This window comes from Calonectris borealis, chromosome 3 (genome assembly GCF_964195595.1).
Source record: "Calonectris borealis chromosome 3, bCalBor7.hap1.2, whole genome shotgun sequence".
Classification (NCBI taxonomy): domain Eukaryota; kingdom Metazoa; phylum Chordata; class Aves; order Procellariiformes; family Procellariidae; genus Calonectris; species Calonectris borealis.
Genome location: NC_134314.1, coordinates 114,616,408 through 114,631,669, shown reverse-complemented (window position 1 = coordinate 114,631,669; position 15,262 = coordinate 114,616,408). Strand labels below are relative to the sequence as shown.

Sequence of the window (15,262 nt, the reverse complement as noted above, 5' to 3'; positions counted from 1 at the left end):
CATCACAGCTCTGATGCAGACTTTGTCTCCTGCTGATGACCACGCACCTCGAAGCCCAGCCACAAAGCTCTGGCTTGGTGATAGCAGCACCAGTCCTGCATCAGACAGGGACTTTTGCTTCGTGATCCTCAGGGGTTGTGCAGAAGCATGGGCAGATATGTGTGATGGAACACTGAGAAGTGGTGTGGGGGTGAGGAGAGTCATGTGCTTTAAGATTCATGGGGAAATTTAATCCCTGAGAAATGGGCGGTGAGCCCTGGGGATGTAGTTCTTGACTTTTATATGGGTATCTGTGTGGGCAGAAGCCTGACAGAGAAGATGGGCCCAGTGTCTTGCTTCCCCTGACGTGGAGATGTGGGGTTTGGGTCAGGGAGACAAGGAAGTTCTAGGGGTACCTACCCAAGGGGGCTGTGTGCAGCAGAGCCAGCAGGAAGAAGATTGTGGTTTCAGTGGCAGAGGAGAACACTGTGCCCCACATTTGCAAAAGGTGTTTTGACAACAGGAAAGGGCTGTGTTAGGCTCAGAGGAGGTGAGGTTTTCTCTAGGTGCTCTCCAGAGAGCAAGAGAAACACAGGGAGAGGGGTAGTTTGGCTCTCTGTGCCTTGCAGAGCTTTTCAGCTCAGGGGTTGGATTCCTCAGGGTCAGTACTTTGTTTCCAGAGAGGACCTCTCCAGGCAGTGTTGGCCCATGCTCTGAGGAGCTTGCAAGTCTGGGGAAAGGGCTTGGTTGCCAGACCTTGTGATGCACCTGAAATAACTAGCTGCCAGATTCAGGACACTAGGGGATGAACTGATGTCTCACTGAAGGGCTGAGAGTGGTGGATCTCAGTCTGTGTATGTGCATTTGTTTCAGGTGAGCAGGAAGGTGATGGTTGCCTTTCACTTGCCCCAGCAATGAACTGTGCTCCTTTCTGAGCAAAGACATCTTACTGCCTGAAGGAAAGTCCTAATCCAGGGCAGTGTGGGTGGTGCATAAGAAGCTGGAGGAAAATAATCTTAGTATTTCCTTGTAGGAAGGGATTAGGTAAACCCTCTGTTGAAATGTCCCACCAAGAAGCAATGGGGCAAGCATGGTGAGTCACATTTATCGTCAGTCCTACTTGCGTAGAGCTTCTGAATCAGACTCCAAAGCCTGTGGAAAACATTAAGAGGGAATGAGAGGGACTATATTGGGGTTTTTTTGCCCTCTCCTCTGTCGTGGTTTAACCTGGCAGCAGCCAAATACCATGCAGCCGCTCGCTCACCCCCCCCGCCGGGTGGGATGGGGGAGAGAATCAGAAGGGTAAAAGTGAGAAAAACTCGTGGGTTGAGATAAAGACAGTTTAATAGGGAAAGCAAAAGCCGCGCACGCAAGCAAAGCAAAACAAGGAATTCATTCACCACTTCCCATCGGCAGGCAGGTGTTCAGCCATCTCCAGGAAAGCAGGGCTCCATCACGCGTAACGGTGACTTGGGAAGACATGCCATCACTCCGAACGCCCCCCCTCCTTCTTCTTCCCCCAGCCTTATATGTTGAGCATGACGTCATATAGTATGGAATAGCCCATTGGCCAGCTGGGCCAGCCGCCCTGGCCACACTCCCTCCCAGCCCCCTGCACATCTGGCAGGGCATGGGAAGATGAAAAGTCCTTGACTAGCGTAAACAATACCTAGCAACAACCAAAACATCAGCGTGTCATCAACATTATTCTCACACTACATCCAAAACACAGCACTATACCAGTTAATAGGAAGAAAATCAACTCCATCCCAGCCAAAACCAGGACATCCTCCTTTTCTTTTTTGGAGCTCACACAGTGGCCTGTCCCTCAACTGTGGCACAGGTAGAGACTGAATCAGGTATTTTCAGCCCTCCCTTTCTCCTCAAGAACTGTGCTCTACAGTTCCTACCTCACTGAGAGACTCTGGGGGAGTGCCTTTGTAAGCCTATAGTCAAGTCCTCCAACAAAAAAGAAAGGGGTGGTTGGGACCCTCGCCATCAGATCCCAACACATCTCCTGTGTGTTGCAAGAGCCTGTTTGTCACCCTGCCACATGATGCCACAGAAAGGGGTTCAGGCTCCCTGCAGGACCTCCATCTCTTCTTTCTTTGCTTCCTGGTGAGCTCACAGCCTTCTGATTTGAGTCGGAAAGGGTCCAGTGTGAGGGATTTGAAGGGATCTTTCTAGAGCGTAGATTCTTTCCTTGTTTAAAACAAGCTCCTTGGGACACCCTAGCAGCCCTTTGACAGGGTTTGGTGTGGGTGGGGACGATGACTAATGAAGGCAGAGAGGGTGGTGAGATGTACGGACCCGGGTGGAGGAGGGCTGTGGGTACCGGAGTCGCAAGGCCACCTTGCTTAGCTCTTGGCACTAGAGGGCACCAGACGGTAATTCACTGTGCCGGAGCCCAAGCTTGCCTGGTCCAGGCACCCACAGAGCATCCCGAGCAGCTGCTGCTGCATTACCTCTGACCTGAGTGCTGGGGAGATTGGGGTGCCCTTGTGTGGAGCCCCTTCCTCTGCACAGAAGCCAAAGGCAAGTGCAAACATCACGCAGAGCAGAGTTGTCCCCAGTGGAGCAGGGATAGACCCCAGGGGCAGTGGCCCTGTATCAGCCTCATCCAAAACTAGCAATGCCATGGGCTCTCTTCTTGCCTAGGAGGTTGCCTGTGGCTTTGACAGATCAGCTCTTGGGTGTCTGGTGGTTGGTGCCGCAGGGCAGAGGGGAGTGTGCTCTGGCTGTCAGGGCACCCATGCCCATGGTCTGATGCAAACCTGGCTTGTTCTGCCTTCTGCTGTCCTGCTGTGGTGGCATCTGTGCGGCCATAGACTTTTTCCTGGGAGCTCAGGACCTGCTCTTTCCTGAACAGCACTGTTTCACTGTTAATAGGGTTTATAACGCCAAACAGTGACCTAAGGAAAGCAGCGTGTGTCTGCAGAGGGCACATTTTTCCTGCCTTCTTCCCTCTCCCCTTCTTTCCATAAAATTGCTCATTTACAGCTCATTCCTTTTCCTAATGACCCTTTTATGACTGCTGAGGAAGTTTCTCCAATTCTTTTCTCCTAGGAAGTACAGAGTGCTCACTAATGAGCAGTAGTATTAATAGTGCTAGGTGCTATTATGTAAAAAAAAACCCAAATCAAACAACCAAAAAACCCAAAACCCACCAAAAACCCCACCAAAAAACTCCCCCTCCCCAATAACTGACAAACAATAGCAAACTCCTCCAAGCCCACAACGTGCAAATACTTGTTATTTTTCTTTGGAATTTTTGTACCGTGGAGGAACCTGTGACTGTAGACTGCGACTGTTGTCCCTTTGCCACGTCTCATTCCAACCAGGTGCCATCTCCTGGGACGCTGCTCTGTGCCCCAAATCTGTCTGCAGGAGTGGAGCAGTGTGATGTCTCATCTGACATCCAACCCAGGAAAATGAGGCAGATCCTCTTGTTGAAACTCCCTCAATGTCACTGATGGGAGTTTCGCCCACTTTCCCTGGAACACACGTGTAGACCACCTCCTCCAGACCAGCACAGGGCACTCCGCGGGGTGGTTTCCACGCTCTAAATTTCCCACAATGTGGTTGCTCCTGTATGAGTAGAAACCCTGAACAGGGAGAGAATGAGAGTAAGCGGGCAAGGAAAGGCTTGCTGATTATCCCAGGGTAAACAGAGCATTTGCTTTAAGCAAATAGCTAGCCCTGACCCAGTGAAATCAATCCTGTGATCTTTCTGCATTAAGCTGGGTTAAATAGATCTTAAAAGACTTGCATATCTGAAGAACTCTCATGTTTGTTTTTGTGTGAGTAGGGGACGTTCATTGCGAATTGTGGGAGACCAAGTCCACTCTTTTTTCTGCAAGGAAGTTTGCAGAGTCTGTTCATTCTCCCACTGTTGGGCTGGATTATTAGAGGCTTGGAAACAGTGTGCAACTGTGGGGAGATTTTTTTGATTAAAATAAAAAATCCACAACTTTTATTATCCATAAATCAAAGATGTAATTATCTCCTCCTTTTCCATTGAAGAAGAAAAACCACAGTACCTGAAGTTTGATTTTCATGACGTTTGGTGCATGAGGTGGACTTTTTCAGTATCACTTTTTGCTTCTGTCAATCAAGGCACACCTTTGGCCACACAGCACAACCCAGTAGTTGCCACATAGCTTCCTGGAATAATGCCAATGGGGTCTGCAAGGGGTCATGTTGGAATTACACTCCTGTAAATGCAATCAGCGTCTAGCCCGGCACCCACAATTTTTCATTTGCAGTTCTGACTCCCTCTTTGCACTTCACAGATCAATGGGGACTGTAAGAAAAATTAATCTCATTAACTTTTGCAGGGGCTTGGAGGATGACTGGAGCGTGTTTGAATTGTGCTTTCAAAAGTTTTAATTAAGACACATTTACCAGTCTCAATAGTTGTTTTTTTTTCCCCTTTAATCTTTTTTACATTTTCCAGGCCTTCATTTGATCCCCAGGGCAGCTAATTTAGTTGGCTTTACTTTAATGAAGAATCTGAGCAGGAGGATGCTTTTTTGGCTCTCAGCTGGAAGAGAGAAATCACCACATTTCAGCTTTTGGTAGACTAGTACATGCGAAAATGTGTGTTACTTTGGCAGAGTGGCAAGAGCAGACTTTAAGCCTTAAAGGTGAAAGAGGTGGGCATGATGTCTTCTTCCATACTTGGAGACCTGCACTTTGCAGATGCTGAAGTATGTTGAGGTGCAGAGAAAGGACAGTCCAAGGAAGAAGGACCAGGATAAAGAAGTCAGGTGAGGACCCAGCTGCTCCTCTGCCTTCCTATGGCAGGAATACCTCGCCAGCCCGTCTTTTGTAAGTGGAAAACCATGCAGCTCATATAGCAGCAGCTTTTAAGTACAGGGTTACCTGGGCAAGCCACAGGATACTGACAAGCAGGCATGTGGCTGAAAAAGTTTGGTCAGGCACAAGGGAAGGAGGAAAATCGTTCAGAGCACATGTCCCTAGGTAAGATTAAGTCAGCAGTGGTAGCCACAGTCAGGATTGTGGGTCTGTGCACTTGGCAGCAATAGGCCGTAAAGGAGAAATTGGGGTTTGACACTGGCGGGTTGGCCTCACCCAGGGAATTTGTCTCCTTATGCTCCCTTGTCTCTTCTGCTCGGTGCTCTGTAGCTCACCAACACCGCACCTGTGCCTCCACTGCAGAAGTTGCTCTGATTTTTCAAAGGGATCAAGGCTTATGCAGTTGCATCTGTTTTTCTACGGGCAATAACTTTTCAACTGATGAATTTCAATCAGATATGAAAGCAGGCTGGAAGACTTGAGGATAATCTGTTTACCATACATTTCTAGAGAAGAGAAGCGAAGCGAAGAGAGACCCAAATGAATGGCTGGGCTGAGGGGAGGGAGAGCACAAATGTGGCATTTTCTAGTCTATCTGCCAGCAGCACTGTCAGCTGTCTGCAGAGATTGCTATAGATTGCACTGCGGCGTATTTATAAGGGATGGGTATATAAAGACTCCTCCATATTTTACCTTGGGGCTGTTCTATTCATTTTGAGATGAACAAACCTCCCATCCCCACCCTCTCCATCTGAAGATTTGAAGTAGTTCACTTCTAGGGGAAGCCTGCTCCTCTGTACAACCATTGCAATGAGAAAGGAGACACACGTTTCACTAAGATCCTGGTGCTGTTCCCACTGCAGCATCCAACGTTTGCTACTTGAATTTAAAATCAGCTAGAGCCTCATTACCTCAGTAAGAACAAATCCTCCGTTCCTATGATATACAGATGCCCAGAGCAAAGGTCTCTTTAGCCCTGAACCTTCTCCTAGAGCACAGCCTGGAGGGGACAATTATTGTTCTCTTAAGCTACCCTGAAAGTGTTTCAAATACAGTTAATCAGCTTGTTCTCAATCCCATTTGGGGACCACATTTTCACTGGGAACTACTGATCAGAAGGTGTTGGTGACCGTGCAGATGTTCCCTGCTTCAGGTTCCCCACTGACCTTTTCTATATTTTGCTTGTTTTGCTAATGGCCATCTCTGGTCAGGATTGTGTACAGCACCTGACACCAGGTGGATCCGACTTTCTGATAGAGCCTCTTGGCAAGATCATAACATAAGACGAATAATGATGAAGCACTACCAGTTTAGCTCTTGCCCCTGTGGCACCTTGCTTTCTCAAATGACTGTCCACATGACCTCCACTCTGTTACGCCCTGGTGTGGTGCTCTGAGTCAGATGACTGTGCAAGCCCCTGCAAACCTCTTGGCAAATGAATTAAGGCTTGAGAAGCACTGGATCAGCCAGCCAACTGGGGGCCTTTTTGAAGGAGTCCCACCTAGTTAAATAGATTTTTTTCTTATCATATTGGAAAGTGCCTGGGCAGAGCCATAGGCTTAGGCAGACACTTAATGTTGCTAACTGCTTGTGTTTCCGTTGTGCTGGAGGTCCCTGCCATGGACTAGGGTCAATTGTGCAAGAGGTACATGGAAAACACCCACCAAATGAACTTGCGAACTCTTCCTGTTAGACACCAGCTACCACAGGAGGCAATTAAAAGTAGTTAGCAAGTCTCTAGTTCGCTGGTGTGAACACTGGCACTGCTGGTGACAGCTGCTTTTCCTCCCCTCACATCACCCTGGAGGAAGCAAGCCACTGTTCCTCTGCCTCAGCGACAGAGGCGAGGGTTGTGTGATGATAGATGAGCTCAAGAGGGGTGGGTAATGCTGGAAAAAAGGGGAAACGTGGTCTGCTTGATTTTGCATCCAGGTGCCTCTGTGTGGGAGCGCACACAAGCGCAAATGTGGATTCATTGTGGCTTGCCCCTAAACCTGTGTAAGGCAGTGGCTGAGAGAGGCTCTGAAAGCCCCTTCTTGTCCTCGAAGGGTATGGTGCAAGAGTGGCTTCAGACGATTTGGTATTTCTCTTCTCAGATGTCTTGCAAATGAATCCATCGCCGATTCACCCAGCCTGCACTGGACCTGTGGAAACGATGCATGTTTTGGGGACTCAGGACTGGTTGGTCATTTGTCCAGGCCTTTGCCGAGTTCCCCCCTCTGCTTGCACTCACTTTCCATCTGCTGGCATCCTTACTGCTCACCTCATATTTAATAATTCTCTCTAGACAGGGCAGATGCTATTGACAAGAGAACAGCAAGTGTTATGCTCTGGTTTAAGAACAGGGCGTTGGGAAGTGATGTTGAAATGCAGGGTCCCTGTGCTCTGCTGTACGCCCCACTCAAAACATGCTTGGCAGGAATGGTTGCTCCTAGGGCAGAGGGGTTCACCAAAGACAGGATGTGCTGCACTCACTCTGCACCTTTTTAAATACGATGATCACTTCCCTTTTGTGGGGAAAATTGACTGACTTCATGGTTCTGGATGCATTGAAAGTATTTGCCGTCGTGTCCTGTGGGAAAGGATGGGGGGAAGCTGCAGGGGGTCAGAGCTGCTAAAAAGCCATTCAGGTGGCCAAAGTAGGGATCGCAGTGAGAGGCTGTCTCAGGCTGGCAGCTGTCAAGGATTGCTTTTCAGATGAACACTGTGTTTTCTATATTCAGGCTCAGTCTTGGCACAAGCCATGAAAAAGCAAGTGCAGACAGAGTGAGGCATATTGGTGCTGCAATGTAAGCCCGTGCCTGCAATGCAGCGTGTGCTGCAGGTCTCCCAGCATGAAGAAGACAAATCTGTGCTCTCTAGCTTTAAAAATCCCATCCACAACTCCATGGAGCTTCTCCGCCTGGCAAGTACCCAGGTACTCAGCACGGCTGAGACTTGGATCTGACAGCCCCAGTCTGCCTCTGCTGTGCTATGTTCCCTTTTACCACCACTGTCAGCTCTTATCTAGTGCTTCAGATCCATGAGGAGCAACCATAAGCTGATTCGAGGGGGGGCTGAGCTATGATTTCATATGCAGGTGGCAACACCAACATGTGCAAAATGCTTGCCAGGCTAGGAGGATGGTGTCAGAGGTGTTCTCCCATAGAGAGCAGAAAATTGTTGTGTCCTGAATCTAATTTAAACCAAGCCGAGCAGTGCCCGTTACCTCGATTCCCTAGGCAGAGGGATAGCTTTGCACTGCCCCTCTCCCGTGAGAGGTACACGTGGGTGCCCAGGCTCAGGGCAACAAATGAAGTCCCTCTCCCTTCCCAGCCGCTCTGCATCTCCCTGCAGTTCCGGCAGAGGTGGAAAAGCCACACTGCCCCCCAAGGCTTATAAAGCAAGTGTTATGTACCGAAATCCATCACTGAAAAATGTGGTTAAGCCAGTTCTATAGCAACAAAAGTGAAGAATCAATCAGGGCTTAATTATCTTTCCTGAATGCAACAAGAGCCGTTTCACAGCAATTCGCATCCCTGCCCTTCCACTCCCCCTGAAAGGTAGCACATGCATTTTCCTGCATTCAGCTTCTTTCCCTTTAACAGCAGATAATCAGCTCAATAGAGAAAAGATTGTCCTTACAACGCAACAGAGCCGTAATGGAGAGAAATCTGCCTTGAGAAAAAAAAAAAAAAGAAAAAAAAGTGTAGCTCACCTATAGCAAAACTGTTGGTTCTGCACTTGTGGTGTTTGGAGAGTCTGGGGTCTGTGTGTGAATCAACATTAACATCTTTCCCTGGGAAAGAGCATTGTGGGGCTGCTGATACAGCCTCTGCCATCCACTGCCCATAGAAGTGGGAGACGGAGAAAACTTTGAGGAAGTTTTTGATCATTGGCTCTAAGCTAAAGCTTCAAGGCCCTTCTGTCTGCAGACAAAAGGGAGTTCTCAAAAACAACCCCACCTGGGATGAGTTATGAACAGCACTTGCTTCGTTAGTGCCTACGAAGCAAACCAGGTAGTTAACAAGGATGGAATAGCTGTGCTGAAATTCTATAAAAGAATCCAGAAACGACACTACCCTCTATGCTTCAGGGCACCGTGTAAGCTGAGCAGCGGTGGTCAGGGAACAATGTGATGCTTAGTTACCCCATCTCTTGGGTCCTATGGGATTTCTGCAGTTTTCTTGGAAGGAGCAAGTGCTGCTCACTGTTGTAGACTGGCAGAATGAATTCAGCCATGCTGGAGACATTGGTTGGGAATTTTCTGTAGAAAATGTTTTTTGCAATGCCAAAATATATTCCTGTGAAATGAGCTCTTTCAAGTACCTTTGGTGGTTTTTTGCTGTTTTCCACCAGAAATACAAAATCAGGGAAAACCAGAGTGCTTTGGATTGTGCTGCCATTACACGGGGCTGCTGCAGTGCTGCACCAAGGGAGCTGTGATAAGACATGCTGTGCGCAGGCTAGCGGAGAAAGAGCAGCCCATGTGGGAAGGGGTAAAGCTGTGTATTAACTTTGGTCTCCCCCTGGGGCTCTCGGTTTCCCAGCACACCTACTGGTACCTCATTCTGCAGTATGTGCCCTGCCCAGCCAAGCTCCATCGCTTCCTCCCAGGCCCACGACCAGACCCCCTGCTCTCGCTCAAGGACATCTCTTCTGTACAAGACAAATGTGGTGAGAACCTGTGTGTTGGTGGTGGGGGTGTTGCCCTATGGTCCTTCAAGTTGGCTTTGCTGGGCTGTCTGCAGGTGAAAGGTGCTAAAAAGTGAGGAGCCATCTCTGGCAATGGGAGCAAAGCTGCAGGAGGGGAACAGACCTCCTTGAGGCTCACCCTCTTCAACCTCCTAAGCAGCTGTGGTGATCAGGTCTTCCCATATTGTTATCTTTCTTCAGACTGCTGACCTTTCTGAGACAGTGGGATGTCAGGCTTAGAGAGTTTCAGCAGAGATCAGTCAGTGGCTTTCTCTGTCAAAAACAGCTTTTCCCTGCAGAACATGATTATTTTGTCACAAGCTGCCTGAGAAGACCCATTGCCAGGATGAGTAATGCAATGAGGCAAAATGAGATTGAGACCCTGCAGAGTTTCTGTGCAAGATGGAAAGAGCTGGAGAATTTCAAGTGAACACTGAGGTGTGAGAAAAATCCCCTGGACGCTCAGGGAGGTTGCTCTTGTCCTCCGTTCTGCCGGGCAGCCCAGCATCTTCACCCCAGCATGCTAAGGAGCCAGAGGAGATGGGGACAACAGCCATGGGATGCTTCCACCAGTCAGCAGTTTCTCTCAGCGTTATGCTGGTGGTTTGGTCCCCATCTCTTTCTCACCACGCTTGTGCCAGCAGCGCTCAGCTGACAGAGGGGATGGGTGGGCAGCAAGTGGGACTTACACTGCCCAGAGGGAACTCAGGGACAGGGTAACATCATGGCTGTAGCTGCTGGCACTGAAGATAAGTGGTGAGGGGAGCATCAGCCAGGCACTGGACGAGTATTGTCTCGTGATGCGATCAGCACACACTTTCACTTAGGTGAAAGGCCCCTGAGCTGAAGATCCTGAGGGAGGAAAGGAGTTGTCCATCATTAATACCCTGTGAAGGTGAGGGACAGCAGAGATGATAAGGGATCTGCCACTGGCAGGGCAGCAAGGTGCAGCTACCAATTTGTCCAGCAACACCTTGGAGAAAAAAAAAAAAACAAACTTGGAGATTTACAGGGTAGGTTTACAAGCATTAAAGAGACTTAGGCAAGAGTAGCTTTGGCCTGTGGAAATATAAATGTCTTTTGCATAGGTACCCTCATCCTGCAGGATGTGTATGGCTTTGCCTAATGAGAGGCCTCATCAATTAACTTGAACATGCTCTCTTGTCAAGGGCTGCTTACTTGTAGGAAGACATCATTCAGAAAGCCAAGGAACCAAGACATTTGCATGAAAACTCAGGGAAGCAGTTGTGTCACTGAAGAGCTGGGAACATTTATCTTTTCTCCCTTGTTTTCTTTGTAAAACAGCAGAGTAAGAAGTAAAAGGTGGAGTAGAGCCGAACTCAGAGTCTGTAAGCTGCACTTCTGCTCTGAACGGGGCTGAGGGTCCAGGACCCTGTGTGCCCCATGCTGCCCTGTGGACAGGGGTCCCTCTTGGGGTTGATAAAAGACGGCGTGTGTTGACCTTGGAGCAGCAGAGCTTGGCACAGAAGGCTAGACCCTTTTGGGATTCAGCCAGAAGCAAAGGAGTTCATTTCCCTCCCTCTGGACTCCCAGGCGTGGAATGGAAACTGCATCGTTCATGAAAGCACTCGGTGCTGAGCCGAACATGAACCTCCTGTTGACGCAAATGCAGTTTCCATCCTAGAGCTTCCTTTAAATCTAATTAGCGTCAAATGGTAAATCATCTCCAATAGCTTGGTGTGTCTGCCCGACCTCAGCTCTGGGACCACACTGCTAAACTCCACAGACCTACAAAAAAGCCAGAGTCAGTAACTAGGAGGGCTTTCTCTTGATTTACAGGGCCTGTGACCTGTAAGTCAGCACCTATTTAATTCTATTTTATTGTCTGTCTTCTGTAGGTCAGTTTAAATGGGAGAAGCAACTGAGTATTGAAAGCGAGTTCATGAAGGGCTCTTGCATGCGTGTGTGAACAGGAAATCTTTTTGCTTTGTTCTGGATTTTTTTTTGTTTTGTTATGCAGAAAGTGCAGCTATTAATGAGGAGCTTTTGGGAATTGAGCAGCCAGCTGTCAAACTACTGGGATGCCTTGTGTGTCAGTCCTATCACACACAAAACCCCGTCCAGAGGCCTGAGCTCTGTTATTAGCAGTTGCAGACAGTGTGCACACATCAACAACAACTGCTGATTGCCCTGCCACTGGATTAGGCTTGAAAATCTTCTCTCAAGCAATATCCAGGCAGTATATAAATGCCTATGTGACAGCACGTCAGAGATGTCTCTTGGGGATGTGGACTGGGGAGTGGCAGTAACCCCTATCCCTGACTCAGCTCATCTAGAAGGGGTGAAGCCAAGCCATCGCCACTGGGGTTGGGAAGACCGACAATGAGCCTGCCCTCCTGAGTCAGGCGGCCGGGGCTGAGCCAGGCAGCAAGGGCCAAGCAAGAAAAAAAGGGACGTAGAGAAATACAGAGACTGGGCAAACGCTGGCTCCGGCTGGAAGGAATTATAAACCTGGTGGGTGTGGGCTTCCCCTGGAAAGGGGGAACTGGGTGGGCCCCGGGGCCAGCCTGACCCTGGAATCAGGCAAGCCATGCCCTGACAAGCAGCAAGTACTGCCCATGTGGTCTAACTACTGAAAAAAAACCAGGAAGAAAGGCAATTCTCCACATTCAGCCGGGAAACCAAACCAGGACCAACTGCGTCTGAAAGCGATGCCTGCACCAGTGCTCTGAGCAAACAGGATGAATGTTTTCCATGCCCGTCTCTCCTGCCTGCTCTTTGTCCCCTAAGAAAGTCAGAGCCAGGAGCTTTCCCCAGCTCCCCCTCTCTCCAAGTGCTCTGATCCTTCAGGGAGCAGGAGTGTGAGCTGTTCCACTGCAGCGGAGCAGGGGAAGCAGGGATGGTTTTGCATACAGGGAGTTTTGCATACAGAGGGTCACATTGCACGAAGCCCAGCTGCAAAATAACCTCAAGAAAAATCTGCACGAAGCTGTAAGTAGGAATGGGGGAGCATGCTGATTTAGAGAAGTCGGAGGTTGGATCCACAGGGAAGAGAGGATGTCACTGCTGGAGGAAGAATTGGAGCATGTCTGGGGGTCTTCTGAGCTTGGTGTTCTTGGGAGGAGGCCAGCTCTCCTAAAAATGCCTTGCTGGATTGCTGGAGAGTAGCGAGGGAAGGGTTACAGAAGTGCTGTGTCTGGTAAGTGTGTATGTCTGGCACTTGTGCAATAAGGGCCTGAAATGTTTGGTGCACAAACTCATCTATGGAAGGGGGGGCCGTAGAGCTGCATGGTGCCTGTCTCAGCAGCTTTTGGCCATTTGGCCTCACCGTGGCTTTGGGTATCTGCAGCCTCACCTCCTACCCCTCCGAGGGGTCTGGCTGCCGTGCTTAAGGACAGATGTGATCTGGTGCTGCTGTAACCAGTCTGGGGTCAGACTGGGAAAACAAGTAAGATGTGAGAAAGAGCCATGTGAGAAAGAACAGTGAAAAGCCTCGTTGGCATCTCCTCTCCTTGGCTGTGGACCTGCATAAAGTCAGGTCCTTGACTCCGGTCCTTGCCTGAGCTGTGCTGTGCCTCTGCCTGGCCTTGTACCTTGCTGATCTTCATGTTGCTTTGCTGATGTGGCTTCTCAGCTTGACCGTCAGTCTGCCTTTTCATCATGGACCTGTCTGGGGATCACTAGACTGTGGCATTACCTTGGGTAATGTCACTGGACCTGCTCTGCTCTCTGTGTCCAGCACTGTGGGACTGCACCCTGGTTGGTGAGGACACTGCCCTGTCTTGCTATCACCCTGGTGTCCCAGCTCCCCTTCCCTCAGGGAACAGCCTCACTCTTGCTGCTTTCTGACACAGGCTGTGGGGACACCATGAAAGTCCACGCAAGCAAGTCTCTAATAATGCTTTCCATCCTTCTGACCCTGCAGGATGTAGTCAACTGGTCTTTCTGACAGTCTTTGGAAAGTCAGAGAGGTTGAATGTGGATAGAGTTGGTGCAGATAAGCCCATAGGGAAGGAAGTCTGGAGCCTGCAGTACCATTGCAGGTTGAATCAACGGGGCATGGTGTTCTTCGCAAGCATTTTTCACTTGCTGTATGTATTGGTCCTTGTCTGTAAGAACATCCTGATCATGCTGCTGCAGACCCTGGCCTCAAACCCCACTTCAACACAGTATGATGGGGAGTACTGAGAGCAGGGCCTCAAGCTGTCCAGTCCAGGAAGAGCTAGAGATATCTGGGTTTATAGAGATGTCAAAGTAGGAAGGTGGCACTTTTGGGGAGAGCACATTAAGCTGGTGTGTACGTAGCCTAAGTCAAATACAGATTTTTCATTAGGTACATGAAGAAGTTGTCATAGCCTTTCAGGCCCAGAGCTCCACAGTCCTTGAAGAAAGCCTTTATTCAGGGCGCTGGCTGTGTACAAGGTATGATAACAAAAGCCCCCAGCACAGGACCGTGGTGGCATTGCGGTCGGAGGAGCATGAATGCTCCCCCCAAATGCACACTTCACGTCCTGCTTGTGGGAGGGCAAGGTGTACAGCTCTGCCCTGGGGAATGGAGGGAAAGTACTGGAGTACCCAAGCACCGTTGCATCACCTTCAGCTGCATCCACACAGCAGTACAGGTTGCCTTCATGGAAACCACAGTTCTCACCTGCCTTCTGAATCAGCTAAACGGATCCGTGTTCACAACGCATGTAAGTTTCTCTCCCTCTTAAAAAAACCAAACCAAACCAAACCAAACCAAACCAAACCAACCACAAAACCCCAGGATCTCCCTTAGAATGCCAGTGGGGGACTTTCAGGCCATCTCACTGTGTTCCCATTGCAACAGTGGGAGATGTTCCCTTATGGATGATTCCTATGCAATTCACAATAATCAGGTGCTTTTAAGGAAAGAACAGTCTGATTACAAAGCACATTTTTGTGGTTAATTTGTACTTTATGTGGCCTTTTCCACTGTAGTCCTTGCCAAATGGGAGCTAGATATTTTCCTGGAGCTAGAGCAGAACTACAGGAGCAGGAGGAGCAGGGCCAGGACTGGGACCCCACTGTGTTGTAGTGCCTAAATAAGACCGCAAGCCTATTTACTGTGTCAGAAAGAAGTCTGATGAAATGACTGCCCAGGGAGAGGAGGTTTTAGAGGGCTTCTTAATAGGAAAAGATATAATATCCAGTGTGTGGAAATAGAAGTCAGCAAAAATCAACCTGGAAATACAATGTGGATTTTTAAGAATGAGAGTAATCAGCCATTGAGACTGATTGCCAAGGGACTAGATTCTCCATCACTGTGAGTCTTTAAATTAGGGGGACATGTCATTAACAACCTGCAGGCACCATGGCAGGAGAATTTTGGGACTTCATGCAAGGGCATTAGATACAAGGGGACCAAACATTCAGTCTGTGTGTATGTGTGGGGAGTGCTAAATCTCTTCAGTGGTGCTCCTAGGACAGAGCCCATCTTGGGTTGGATGTATCTGGAAGAGAAAGGACCACAGGACCAAGAAGGTGAGAAAGCTGAGCAGCGGGCATTTCACAAATCAACTGAAGACCTGCTCACCAGGCTCCCCGTGGGCCACATCCCTGGATGAGTTGGGTGTGAGCAAGGGCAGAGGAGGCTGTCAGCAGAGTTAGCAGAGCAGTGTGACTAACGGGTTGTCCAATTCCTCACCTGAACTCCATATTTCAGGAAAATAATTTTTGTTCTGAACAAAATGAAAACTTTTCTTGAACTTGCTGAGCAGCGAAGATAAAGGCATCTCCCACTCCCAGCTGGTGGCCTAAGCCAGGGTTTGCTAGATTCATTTAAAGTCACTGTTATCCAACAAATGGC

General features: G+C 49.1%; 1 protein-coding gene across 1 annotated transcript in view; it reads left to right on the top strand.

Moving 5' to 3' along the window:
- The window catches only part of APMAP (adipocyte plasma membrane associated protein), a 90,008-nt gene that overhangs the window by 29,678 nt on the left and 45,068 nt on the right, over positions 1-15,262 (top strand). The gene's annotated exons all lie outside the window — the stretch shown is intronic.